The sequence below is a fragment of the Scylla paramamosain genome, chromosome 9 (genome assembly GCF_035594125.1).
Source record: "Scylla paramamosain isolate STU-SP2022 chromosome 9, ASM3559412v1, whole genome shotgun sequence".
Taxonomy (NCBI): domain Eukaryota; kingdom Metazoa; phylum Arthropoda; class Malacostraca; order Decapoda; family Portunidae; genus Scylla; species Scylla paramamosain.
Window position 1 is genome coordinate 15,867,501 of NC_087159.1, and position 13,814 is coordinate 15,881,314.

The following is a 13,814-nucleotide window of genomic DNA, read 5'->3' on the forward strand; positions in this document are numbered from 1 at the left end:
TAGAGAATGAATAAATAAATAAATCTACAGTAGAGGAAAAGTACCCGACTATTCAAAGGCAAATTTTAACAAATTAAGAAACATTCTGGCCAACCTTGACTGCGATGCAATCTTAGAAAGTACTAACATTAACGAAGCGTGGAAGAAATTCACTTCAAAACTTAACAAAGCTCTTGAAAAATAGGCGAACAAACATTAACAAAAAAAAAAAAAGCCCAAAATGGTGGACATTAAAAACAGCTTCTCAGCCAAAAAACGCGCGTATCATAAATACAAACAGACCAAAAATAACGATGCCAAAGCAGAACTTGATCGATTGCTGCGTCATTGTAAAAAAAAATAAAATAAAAATAAATAAGTAAATAAATAAAATATAAGAGACAATAAGAAAAACTTTCAGCTTCACATTGCTAATTCATGTAAAACAAATCCCAAGGAATTCTTCAGCTACATTAGGAAGAAAAGTATTAACCTCAACAATTGGCTCTCTTGTTTTGAAAAATGGCAAACACACTGTCAACGAGATCCAAATGGCTGAGAATCTAAACGACTTCTTTGCATCCGTTTTCACTAAAGAAAACATTCTGAATATTTACCACCCCACTCAAACCCTAAATAACACCTTTTTCAGCACGTGTACTTTCCAGGGAAAATTAAATTTTAGACACAATTAATAGAATTAAAATAAACAAAACACCAGGCCCAGATAAAATTTCCCCACAAATATTGAAAGAGTCTAAAAACTAGCCTGCCAAGCCTCTTTCAATATTTTTCAACAAAACATTGAACACGCGACAAGTCCCAGATGAATGGAAACTAGCTAATGTTACACTATTTTTAAAAAAGGTGATAAATATTAACCTCATAATTACCGTCCCATAAGCCTCACATATATAGTTGGTAAGCTTATGGAATCAATAATAAGACATAAAACATTAGAATTCCTGGAAAGTAATCATATGATAAAGGACACTCAACAAGGATTTAGAAATAAACGTTCATGTTTAACGAATTTACTGGACTTTTTTTTTCACGACATGTATAATATGCATAATAATACCAGGGCAGTAGGTATAAGGTATTTTGATTTCCAAAATGCATTTGATAAAGTTCCCCATAAGCGCCTCTTACATACAGTTAAAACTCACGGCATACCAAGTGACCTCGCTGCGTGGATAGACTTTTTTTTTTTATGTAGTAGGGACACCAGCCAGATGCAACAAAAATCTAATAAAAGAAAAAAAAGCTCACTGAGATGCCGGTCCCGAATAGGGTCTGAAGTTATGGTCAAAAACTGAAGTATAAGTGCCTTGAAACCTCCCTCTTGAAGGAGTTCAAGTCATAGGAAGGTGGAAATACAGAAACAGGAAGGGAGTTCCAGGGTTTACCAGAGAAGGGGATTAATGATTGGGAATACTGGTTAACTCTTGCATTAAAGAGGTGGACAGAATAGACGTGAGAGAAAGAAGAAAGTTGTGCAGCAAGGCCGCGGGAGGAGGGGAGGCATGCAGTTAGCAAGATCAGAAGAGCAGTTAGCATGAAAATAGCAGTAGAATATAGCAAGAGATGCATCATTCCGGCGATGAGAAAGAGGCTGAATACAGTCAGTTAAAGGAGAGCAGTTGATGAGACAAAAAGCTTTTGATTCCACCCTGTCTAAAAGAGTGGTATGAGTGGAACCTCCCAGACATGTGAAGCATACTCCATACATGGACTCTTGTACAGAGTTAGCAGGTGGGCGGATTAGAAAAACTGGCGGAGATGTCTCAGAACACCCAACTTCATAGAAGCTGTTTTAGCTAGAGATGAGAAGTGAAATTTCCAGTTTAGATTATAAGAAAAGGACAGACCGAGGATGTTCAGTGTAGAAGAGGGGGCCAGTTGAGTGTCATTGAAGAAGAGGGGATAATTTTCTGGAAGGTTGTGTCGAATTGACAGATGGAGGAACTGAGTTTTTGAGGCATTGAACAATGCTAAGTTTGCTTTGCCCCAATCAGAAATTTTAGAGAGATCAGAAGTCAGGCATTCTGTAGCTTTCCTGCGTGAACTGTTTTCTTCCTGAAGGGTTAGACGTCAATGAAAAGACGTGGAAAAGTGTAGGGTGGTATCATCAGCGTAGGAGTGGATAGGACAAGAAGTTTGGTTTAGAAGGTCATTGATGAATAATAAGAAGAGAGTGGGTTACAGGACAGAACCCTGGGGAACACCACTGTTAATATATTTAGGAGAAGAACAGTGACCGTCTACCGCATTAGCAATAGAACGGTCAGAAAGGAAATTTAAGATGAAGTTACAGAGAGAAGGATAGAAGCCGTAGGAAGGTAGTTTGGAAATTAAAGCTTTATGATAGACTCTATCAAAAGCTTTTGATATATCCAAGGCAACAGCAAAAGTTTCATCAAAGTCTCTAAAAGAGGATGACCAACACTCAGTAAGAAAAGCCATAAGATCACCAGTAGAGTGGCCTTGACGGAACCCATACTTACGATCAGATAGAAGGTTGTGAAGTGATAGGAGTTTAAGAATGTTCCTGTTGAGGATAGATTTAAAAACTTTAGATAGGCAGGAAATTAAAGCAATAGGACGGTAGTTTGAGGGATTAGAACAGTCACTCTTTTTAGGAACAGGCTGAATGTAGGCAAATTTCCAGCAAGAAATGATGTAAGCAAATTTTCCAGCAAGATAGATGTTGACAGACAGAGCTGAAAGAGTTTGACTAGGCAAGGTGCAAGCACGGAGGCACAGTTTCGGAGAACATTAGTAGGGACGCCATCAGGTCCATAAGTCTTCCGAGGGTTTAGGCCAGCGAGGGCATGGAAAACATTATTGCGAAGAATTTTTATAGATAGCATGAAGTAGTTAGAGGGTGGAGGAGAGGGAGGAACAAGCCCAGAATCGTCCAAGGTAGGGTTTTTTAGAAAAGGTTTGAGTGAAGAGTTCAGCTTTAGAGATAGATGTGATAGCAGTGGTGCCATCTGGTTGAAATAAAGGAGGAAAAGAAGAAGAAGCAAAGTTATGTTTTTGGCTATATGCCAGAAATCACGAGGGGAGTTAGATCTTGAAAGATTTTGACACTTTCTATTAATGAAGGAGTTTTTGGCTAGTTGGAGAACAGACTAGGCATGGTTCCGGGTAGAAATATAAAGTGCATGAGATTCTGGTGATGGAAGGCTTAAGCACCTTTTGTGGGCCACCTCTCTATCATGTATAGCACGAGAACAGGCTGTGTTAAACCAAGGTTTGGAAAGTTTAGGTCGAGAAAAAGAGTGAGGGATGTACGCCTCCATGCCAGACACTATCACCTCTTTTTATGCGCTCGGCACACAGAGACGGGTCTCTGTCACGGAAGCAGTAGTCATTCCAAGGAAAACCAGCAAAATATCTCCTCAGGTCCCCCCAGCTAGCAGAGGCAAAACGCCAGAGACACTTCCGCTTGGTGGGGATCCTGAGGAGAGATTGGAGCGATAGGACAAGATGAGATTGTAATCAGAGAAGTCCAATGAAGAAGAGAGGGTAACAGCATAAGCAGAAGGATTAGAGGTTAGAAAAAGGTCAAGAATGTTGGGCGTATCTCCAAGACGGTTAGGAATATGAGTAGGGTGTTGCACCAATTGCTCTAGGTCATGAAGGATAGCAAAATTGATGGCTGATTCACCAGATTTGTCAGTGAAGGGAGAGTAAAGCCAAAGCTGGTGATGAACATTGAAGTCTCCATGAATGGAGATCTCCGCAAAAGGGAAGAGAGTCAGAATGTGGTTCACTTTGGAAGTTAAGTAGTCAAAAAATTTCTTATAGTCAGAAGATTTAGGTGTGAGGTATACAGCACATAAATTTAGATTGGGGGTGACTCTGTAGTCATAGCAAGATGGTGGAAAACTCGGAAGATTCAAGAGCGTGGGCACGAGAGCAGGTTTAGTCATTGCGTTCTTAAACACAACATGCAGCTTTGGATTGAAAATAAGGATAAAGTAGGAGGGAACAGAAAAGGGGCTACTGTCATTTGCCTCAGACACCTGTGTTTCAATGAGGAAAAGAAAATGAGGTTTATTAGAGGAGAGATTATATTCTACAGATTGAAAATCAGATCTAAGACCACGAATGTTGCAGAAATTAATGAAGAAAAAGTTGATGGGGATGTCAAGACACTTAGGATCGATACCAGAAGAGCAGTCGACCTGGGGACATTTGTGGTCCCTTCCCCAGATGCGGACACCGAGGCTGGTGTAGGAGTCGCCATGATATTGAATTTTGAGTGAAGGGTGTGTGTGTAATTAGGTTCTTGTAGTTTTGTGTGAAGTAAAAGATTTGTCTTAAGAGGGCAGGCTGTGACTGCCCCCTTGTATTATGAGACACAAAGAGAAACGTTCAGTGAGGTCACAGTTTGGTTTAATGATAAGTTCACAGCACCCCTTGATCCAGTGCTTTAGACCTCACTGGGAGTAATTATCGTTTCAGCAGGTGCCTACTGCCTCCTCCTTGGACTAGTTGACATACCACAAAATGCTGGTAGTAATTAACGGTAATTCTTCAAATTGGATCAATGTAATTAATGGCGTTCCTCAAGGATCTTAGGACCGGACCTCTTCATAATATTTATCAATGACTTTGACGAAGGGATCATAAGTAAACTATGAAAATTCGCAGATGACACTAAAAATGCTGACAAGGCTGACTCACCAGACCAACGTCAAATTTCGCAAAAAGACATAGACATTCTCACTGAATGGTCTGAAAAGTGGCATATGAGCTTTAATTTTGATAAATGCCACGTATTACATATTGGAAATAGCAATCCACAGGATAATTATAAAATGGGTAACACCCTCATCAAAAGTCTGGATGCCAAAAAAGATCTCGGAGTTTTAGTGTCAACAGATCTTAAACCAAACGAATATTGCACTGAAGTCGTCAAAGTGCCAATAAATTAATAGACTTCATAGGAAGCTCTTTCACCTTTAAATCAGAGAAAATCATTTTGACCTTGTACGAGTACAACTCACTCGTACGTCCTCATCTTGAATACAACATACAGTTTTGGTCACCCTACTACAAAAGGATAATGAGAAAATAAAAAAAAAAAAAGATACAACGCAGAGTAACAAAAATTATCCCAAGGCCTCACAGTAAACCTTATGAGGAACGCCTTAAAGAACTAAACCTATTCTCCCTATACAAATGCAGGGTAAGAGGGGATCTGGTATTGCTTTACAAAATTTTTAAGGGCTTCACATGAGACCTGAACTCATCTTAACACTAAACCATTCTACCAAACCAGGTACTGTTGATTCAATTAAAACCCATCTTGACAAGTATCTAGAAACTAATCCCCGGTTGTCTTTGTTCATGTCTGAATAATGAACACATTCACTCCGTACTATCTGTCATCTGATGATGATACTTCACTATGGAAGGGAAACAATTATTATGTAACAAGGACTAAAGATTAAAGAGATCATAGTGGTAGCTTGTTCCTCGGCGACTTACTGCTGAGCCAGTCACAGTAATGGTAAAAGGAATCGAGACCTTGTAGAGCAACTCACCCATCACTATAGTTAAATATACCTCAGTGAGAAAAAAATTTAAATAACCGCCTCATCAGATGACAGATGTTAGGATTGTATATAAATTGTGTGTATTAGAAATAGACCTCACCTCTTTTTTTTCTCTCTCAAATTCCATGTTGTTTTTCTATGCAATATGGTACCATTTCCTTTTTCTTGTCAGCTTCGGCTGTGGCGAGACACTTCGCCCACCTCTGCATTCCATTCTCCGGTCCCCTGAGACCTGACACCAGCCTCGTCCAACCACGTGGTGCGAGATCAACCCTCACACCCTTTGTCTCCGGACGCCAGCCCTGGCCATGACCTGACCCTGCCAGCAGCTATCCTTACATCCCCAACTCCTTGTTTGCCTGGCCTCGGTAGCGGACATGGGTAGTCCTCATCCATCCAGCCTCAGGGTTGGACCTGTGAATCCTGGCAGCTTTGTATCAGTCTTAACAATTATTATTATTTGTATGTATATTCACCATTTCATACATCCATCACATATGCAATATGTTCATACATTCATCCCACGTGTGCCCATGGCCAGCCAGTCTATTCTATTTTTAACCTTCCCCCAAGGTTTAAACCTTACTCCTCCTTCTCAGTCTCTCAAAGGAATTTCACACCCATTTCCAGTTCTTAGGGAAAACACCTGCCTTCGCTCTGAGTCCTTCCTGCTGGTCATTGGCCAAAATAACGAGCTCTCCTATTGACCCTTTCACCTCATTTCCTGGCATTTCATTGGTCATTTCTTTACCTCAAAACCTAAAACGTGATCCACTTAGCTCACATAAATATAGGCCGTATGATAGTCACACTCAGTCACTCAGTCAGTCCCTGTCCGAGAGTCAGTCGTGAGCAGTCAGTCTTGGTCTCTCACTCAGTTCCGTTCAGTCACAGACAGTCTTGAGAAACGCTGCTCAGTCATCATTTCATATCACTGCAGAGAGAGAGAGAACAATCAATCGTCACGTTATAATCTCGCTTCGTATCAAGTGTGTACCTTCTCTCTCTTATTAAATCAAGAACTCTTATCATATGTGTCTTTTACTTGCACACATCAACTATATCATCTTACTACCCACGATCTCCAAGCTTCCAGAAATACCAAGCTCACTACCGGTGCTCCATGCTACCAACACACCAAACTCCTCATCTGATCCAGCAGTGGCAAGCATCATGAACTGAGGCAAGCATCATCATCAACTGGGGCGAGTATCTCATCTAAACTAGGAACAGTAGTGGTGGAGAAGTCGCATCAATTTCAGAACAGTTGTAGCAGCGGTAGTCAATCAAACTGGAAACAAGTGGTGGTAGCGGTGGGATGCGATCGAAGACACACAAACTCACAAGTACACACCGAGACACGAATATCACACCCTATCACAGGCAAGTTGCGAGGCTGATACGCCACGTGCTCTCTCTCTCCTGGTCGCTACCTGCTCCTTTCCGTTCTCAAGTGACTCGTCCCTGTGGCCGCACCTTGCTCATCATCGTACCTGTCTGCCACCACACCCTGTCGCCGCCGCTCTGTTCGTCGTCCTGCTTCCTTCCTGAGGTGTGGGTGTCCCTTGGCTCCTTCCCCGAGCCACCCCCACCCACCACCCACTCCAACAATGCTCACGGCCAGGCCTCATCGGACATCTTCCCGGGAAGCTCCATGCGCCGCAGCAGTCATCACCGCCTCACTGCCCGGACCCATCCGAGGTCATCCTCCCCATGTCTGCCGCAGCTGTGTTCCTCCTGTCACCTGCTGTCACTTCCTCGCCAACATTTAAGCATCCAATTTGATCCAGATTATTCTTGTCTTTCCACTTTTCCTTCTGCTTTCAAGTGGTGCCTGTCTGTCTATTTATCTACCTCTCTATCTGTCTGTCTGCCTATCCATCTCCTGCCGTCTGTCTGTCTGTCTATCTTTCTGTCTGCCTATCAGTATTTATATCATTCCCTTCTGTCTTTCATTATTATTTGTTATTGTCTATGTTATCGTATTATGTGTTGTGTTCTCATACTGTGTGCTGTGTTATCATATTATGTTTTATTCTGTATGTTTTATATTTCTGTGCCTGTTGTTCCTTGCAATCTGTGCACTTCCCACTGCTCATGTAAACACGCTCACAGTTGGCACCATCTCCTTCATTACCTGACATAATGTCGACTGAAACCACCGCTACTCTTCATATCACCTTCATACACGAATCTTATCATCTTCCTAATTTTTCTGGTACAGGCACAGAGACTGTTCATCAGTTTATTTAAAGAATTGAGGAGGAATGCACTTGATGTGCAGCCACATCTGATATGGGAAAATTATCCATTTTAAAATCACGTATCTGTCACGAGCCTTCAAGTCTCTGGCCTGTTGGTGAAATCAGACAAATTTGCTTCTCTCACCACCTTTGAAGACTTTGCCACTCAGCTTAGAAATAATTTCCAGAGTCATTCCAAGCTTGGAGCCACCCATTCTCTTTTCAAACTCTCCAAATCTATCTCACAGCACGTCCGCTCACACACTAATCCTTATCAGGAAGAAAACATTGCTTCCTCTGTGAGCTCAGAATTGATCACTCAACTCCAAGACTAAAATTGGCTTACTGATGACTCACTGTCAACAGATGGGTTAAAAAGTATCATAGCTTATATCTTGTTCACCTCCTTCCTTCCTCGATGCTCCCAAGTGTCATCGAATTCCACAAATCAGGTTACATATATAGTCATTTCTGATAAGCGTCCCCTTCTCATCTTTGAACCTGTTCAGGCTCTCTGCCTCCTCACCTGACTCACTCATCTCCTCTCATTATCCACCTTCCCGTTCTTCTTCTCCTCGTGGATGTTATATTAGACACACATCCCCCTCATCTCGCTATCCTTACACTCGATCGAAATCGAGATCAAGAAATGTCACCTGCAACTGTTGCAAGCTGCCTGATCATATTCTCGCGCAGTGTAGGTTGTTCTTAATAGTTCAGGAAGACACACATTCAATCCTGAAGCATTCTCTTCCTTCCACAAAATGGTAGGTCATTTCTTACAAGACTGCAAACATTATCATTCACAATCTCAGGCTCTACAAACATCGTCAGAAAATTTTTCGCGCCCTTCTCTGACCAATCCATCATAACATCTTCATCCATCCTCAAGTCTTCTTCTTAAGTACCTAAACATCGTAAATAACACAAGCTTCACACAATGCTTCACACATCCTCCTAACTCAGCACTTCCTTCAATTAACATCAGATATGCTGGATTATTCAATGGCATTATCACAGATGTTATGTGTCCCTCTGTACCACACAAAACTTTCTTTGACACGGATGCTGTGGTCAACCTTATCAAGATGGATGTATTTAGGAAACTCACTTCCTCTTCTCAGGATCACATCGCTACATTACCTCCTGATATAAATCTCAATGGTATATCTGGGAAAATTATCTTACCTCACGGGAAAGTACTCTTATCGCTGTCTTTATCACTCCAGGAACCAAACATTATTTTTATATTGTATCTGATGTATCTTTTACTGCTTATCTTCTCATAGGCTTCAACACCATGTGCAAATATGACACCAGCCTTTTCCCTGTCATCAATGAAATCGCTCAAGGGGATACTTATATTCCTACTCTTCTTCCCTCTGATACTTCCTCTCTTGCTGGCGTAGTACCATCTTTTGCAACTCTTCCTTCTACTAGCGATCAGATGTTCTCTACACAGGATTCTTGTGTTACTTCATCTAATTTGCCTATCTCACAGCCTCATTCTCAATCAACTTCCCAGTCAGACCATGGTGTTATTCCTTGTAAACACATTTTGCTAGCAGACCCGGTAACGCTATCTGAATGTGCTTTATATGTTGTAAACGCTTAGGTTAAATCTGCTTTATGAGGCACTGATATCCTTTGTTATATATAACACTCTCCATGCAAAGGTCTTGTGTTAGAATACGTTCTTACCTCAATCGATGTCAATGGATTCTGCAAAATCGGGAAGAAAAATGTCACATCTACGCCTGTGAAGCTCAAAGCAGGTGTGCTACTCGGAGAAGCCCTGCTTTACTCTGAGAAAGTTGTAATCTTGGATGATTTACCTTCTTCCTCTATCAATCATATATCTGCATCTGACAGCCATGACATGTCTTCTCTCCCACCTATCACGGATGATCACATATCTGTACTTGATTTCCCAGAATCTCAATATGAATTACTCGCTTTCCTAAATTCTTTCAGTAACGTTGTCTCGCTCCCTGGTGAACCTCTGGTCCACACAGACGGCATCACTCATTCTATCCACCTGACGCTTGGGTCCAGACCATCTTACACCCCCAGCTACAGGGTGCCACACAGCCGTTATGTTCTGCTTGATGAAGCTGTGCGAGGTATGTTACTTCAGGATGTAGTGGAACCTGCCTGTTCACCTCATAACGTTCCCTTGTTACTTGTTCCAAAGAAACAAGGGAATTGGCGTGTCGTTGTCGACTTCAAGAAACTAAACGCATCTACCATTCCTGACCGTTATCCAGTGCCGAGCTTGGGTGATTCAAATGCGGTATTTTCCACCCTAGATTTACTCTCAGGCTTCTTCCAAGTTAAACTGGAGAAAAGATCACGGCCATATATTGCTTTCACCACCTCCTCTGGCCAATTCATGTTCAGACACATGGCTCAAGGTCTACGTAACTCGCCTTTAACGTTTCAGAGATTGATGAATTCTGTCCTCTCAGGTCTCATTGATAAAACTGTGTTCTGCAACCTTGGTGACGTTATCATTGCATCAAAGTCTTTACAGGATAATTTTCACACATTGTCTTTCGTTCTGTCACGCTTTCAAGCTGCTAGCTTAAAGATCAAACTACAGTAAATGCTCGTTTCTCCAACAGCAAGTCAAATTCCTTGGCCACAAAGTCAACAAAGTTGGTATTCACTCTTTAAATGACAAGGTAAATGCTGTGAAAAATTTCCCTGTTCTTACTAATATCGATCAGATCAAGCAATTCATCGGTCTTGCTGGATTTTATCGCCAGTTCATCAAAAATTTCAGCCTTATCACTCAACCTCTCACTCGTTTGCTCAAGAAAAATGTTGCATTCATCTGCTCTGAAAAGGAACAAAATGCCTTTCATCTTCTCAAAACTGCCTTGTGTCAAGCACCAAATTTCGAGAAAGATTTCTTCTTATACACTGACACTTCTGGTTGTGGAATCAGTGCTGTTCTCATGCAGAAAGATTCACTTGGTAAATATCGCGTATTAGCGTATGCTAGCAGACTTCTCAACAAGGCAGAGCAAAATTATGGCGTCACAAAGCGTGAAAGTCTCGCCGTGATCTGGGCGTTATGTCATTTCCGTGAACTCATCTTAGGATATAAGATTCATGTCCACACTAATCCTTATGCTGTCACAGAGACCTTCAAAGGCAACAGCTTCACAGGTCAGTTTGCTCGCTGGCATCTCACGATTCAAGAATTTAATCTTACATTTTCATAAATTCCAGGTAAGGCAAACTCAGTGGCAAACGCTCTATCACACTATGTTAACGCTATCTCCGCCATCACAGAAAATCATACCATGCCAACCATGGATGAAATAAGGAAACATCAACATTCAGACGCCTTCTGTTCTAGTGTTGCCTATTACTTCGAATCTGGGGATGAGACAAATCTTCCTAAATTGCAAGTGAGTGTTGATACGTATTTTCCATGCAACACGGTCTCTTGTATAAGTTGAGTGATGTTTCTACTGACGATTCTAGTGAGCGTTTATCTCAGCTTGTGATACCTCACTCGTTCGTGAGTACCATACATCACCACGTTCACGACTAACTCCACACAGGACATCCAGGTCGGGACAGATGCCTTGCACAATCAAAACGATCATATTTCTAGCCGACCATGACGAAAGATATCTTTCAGTATTGTGGGCTTTGTCTTCAGTATGCTTCACACCGCCCATCACTCGCAAACGACTCCATACCCCATCGCTTCCATACCCCATCACTTCCGCTCCTTGGGATTCAATCTCTGTTGATCTGCTCAAACTTCCACGTACAGAGAACGGTTATCAGTATCTTCTAGTTTGTGTGAATAGCTTCATTCGTTTCACCATTCTTGTTGCTCTCAAGGACAAAACTACAACTTCTGTTTGTCGCGCGATGATTGACAACATAATTTGTCCTTTTAACCCTCCTCGTGTCATGTTATCTGACAATGGCGCTGAATTCAATAAATCTGTCTTACAGGAGATTTGTAAAGAATTTCATATCAAGAAATGTAACATTGTTCTTCACTTACCCAGTTCGAACGGCAAAGTAGAGCGATGTAATAAACCTATCCTTGACATTCAGCGTTACATAACAGAACCAAAACACTCGTGGGACGAATGGCTTCCTCAGATAGCCTGCAACCCACTCCACCATCAACGAGTCTCCACATTTCGTGCTGTTTGGCACAGACAAGCATCTTCCATATGAATTTCTCCACAGCGCGCCGCGTCCTGTCTACAACATGGATGACTACGTCAAATGTCGTCTTCGCGATTTTCAGTTCACCCATAAGCTCATTCACAATCACCTCACTGCTTCGCAAGCTGAGATCCTGCAGAAACAACATTGTAGAGCGACTGATTCTTCCATTGAAGTCGGTGATATAGTTTTCGCCAGAGTTCACGATCGTAACTCTAAATTAGATCTGTTGTTCTTTGGGCCACACCGTGTAATCGAATCTCTCCACAACCACAAAGTAAAAAATTTAGACCTCAAAACCTTAGTAGAACAGATCGTCCATGTCGATCATTTGAAGCGTGTGAACAAGGGATTTGATGATGAGTGTGCACATCAAGTATCATTAAGTTTTGATTTAACAGACCCTTCAAGCGACTCCGGCTTAACCACACACACACCTTCTTACAGACTAAAACTTTGTTCCCATTCCTAAGTTTAATCATCCAGTTTCAGTATCATGTATATATGTGTATATTTCTCTTTACTTATATGTGTTGTACATGTATTATATTATATTATCATGTCTGTATGTTATTATTAAGGTTCTCATTCCGTACTCTCTCTCTGATGTCATGTATTATCTCTTAATTACTGACATCTTGCTGCTCTCTTTATTGTTATGTCCAAATGCGAGGACGCATTTTTCGTGGGGAAAGGCAACTGTATCAGCCTTAACAATTATTATTATTTATATGTATATTCTCCATTTCATATATCCATCACACATGCGATGTGTTCTTATATTCATCCCACGTGTGCCTGCTCTCAGCCAATCTGTTCTATTTCTAACCTTTCTCCTCCCTTTCTACCTCTCAAGGAAATTTCACACCCACTTCTAGTTCTTAGGGAAAACACCTGCCTTCGCTCTGAGTCCTTCCTGCTGGTCATTGGCCAAAATGACGACCTCTCCCATTGGCCCTTTCACCTCATTTTCTGGCATTTCATTGGTCATTTCTTCACCCCAAAGCCTAAAACGTGATCCACTTAGCTCACATAAATATAGCCCGCATGGTAGTCTCACTTTGTCACTCAGTCAGTCCCTGTACGAGAGTTAGTCACGAGCAGTCAGTCTTGGTCTCTCACTCCGTTCCTCTCAGTCACAGTCAGTCTTGCGAGACGCTGTTCAGTCATCATTTCATATCACTTCAGGGAGAGAGAGAACAATCAATCATCATGTAATCTCGCTTCGTATCAAGTGTGTACCTTCTCTCTATTATTAAATCAAGAACTCTCATCACATGTGTCTTTTACACGCACACATCAGCTATATCATCTTACTAACCACGACCTCTAAGCTGCCAGAAATACCAAGCTCATTACCGGTCCTCCATGCTACCAACACACCAAGCTCCTCATCTGATCCAGCATTGCCAATCATCATGAACTGAGGCAAGCATCATCATCAACTGGGGCGAGTATTTCATCTAAACAGGAACAGTAGTAGGGAGGAGAAGTCGCATCAATTCCAGAGCAGTGGTAGCAGCGGTATTCAACCAAACTGGAAACAGCTTCACATATTTATCATTTTGTATAGTATTGTTATATCAATATACGGCAGCTGAGCCCTACCTCCGTGTTTTCTTTGGTCACCTCTGCATAGAAGTACTAGAAAAAGAAGCTTATATATATTAACTAGTACATTAAAATGGTGACCACGGTGGATGGAGTCGAAACTACAAGTCCTCCTGGCTCACGTGCCCTGCCTGCTCGTCGCCAGCTACTCTAGCTACCTTCATCGCTTCTGGGTAACCTTCTAAGCCGTCACTGACGCAAACTG

The 13,814-nt window shown here is 41.7% G+C and overlaps 1 long non-coding RNA gene across 1 annotated transcript in view; it reads left to right on the top strand.

Annotated features, from left to right (window-relative positions):
- LOC135103672 (uncharacterized) overlaps positions 1-6,580 on the top strand; it is a 174,359-nt gene extending 167,779 nt beyond the window's left edge. The window contains exon 4 of the long non-coding RNA XR_010270159.1: positions 5,725-6,580. This is a non-coding gene — a long non-coding RNA (uncharacterized LOC135103672). The remainder of the gene's footprint in view (positions 1-5,724) is intronic.
- The last annotated feature ends 7,234 nt before the right edge of the window (positions 6,581-13,814 follow it).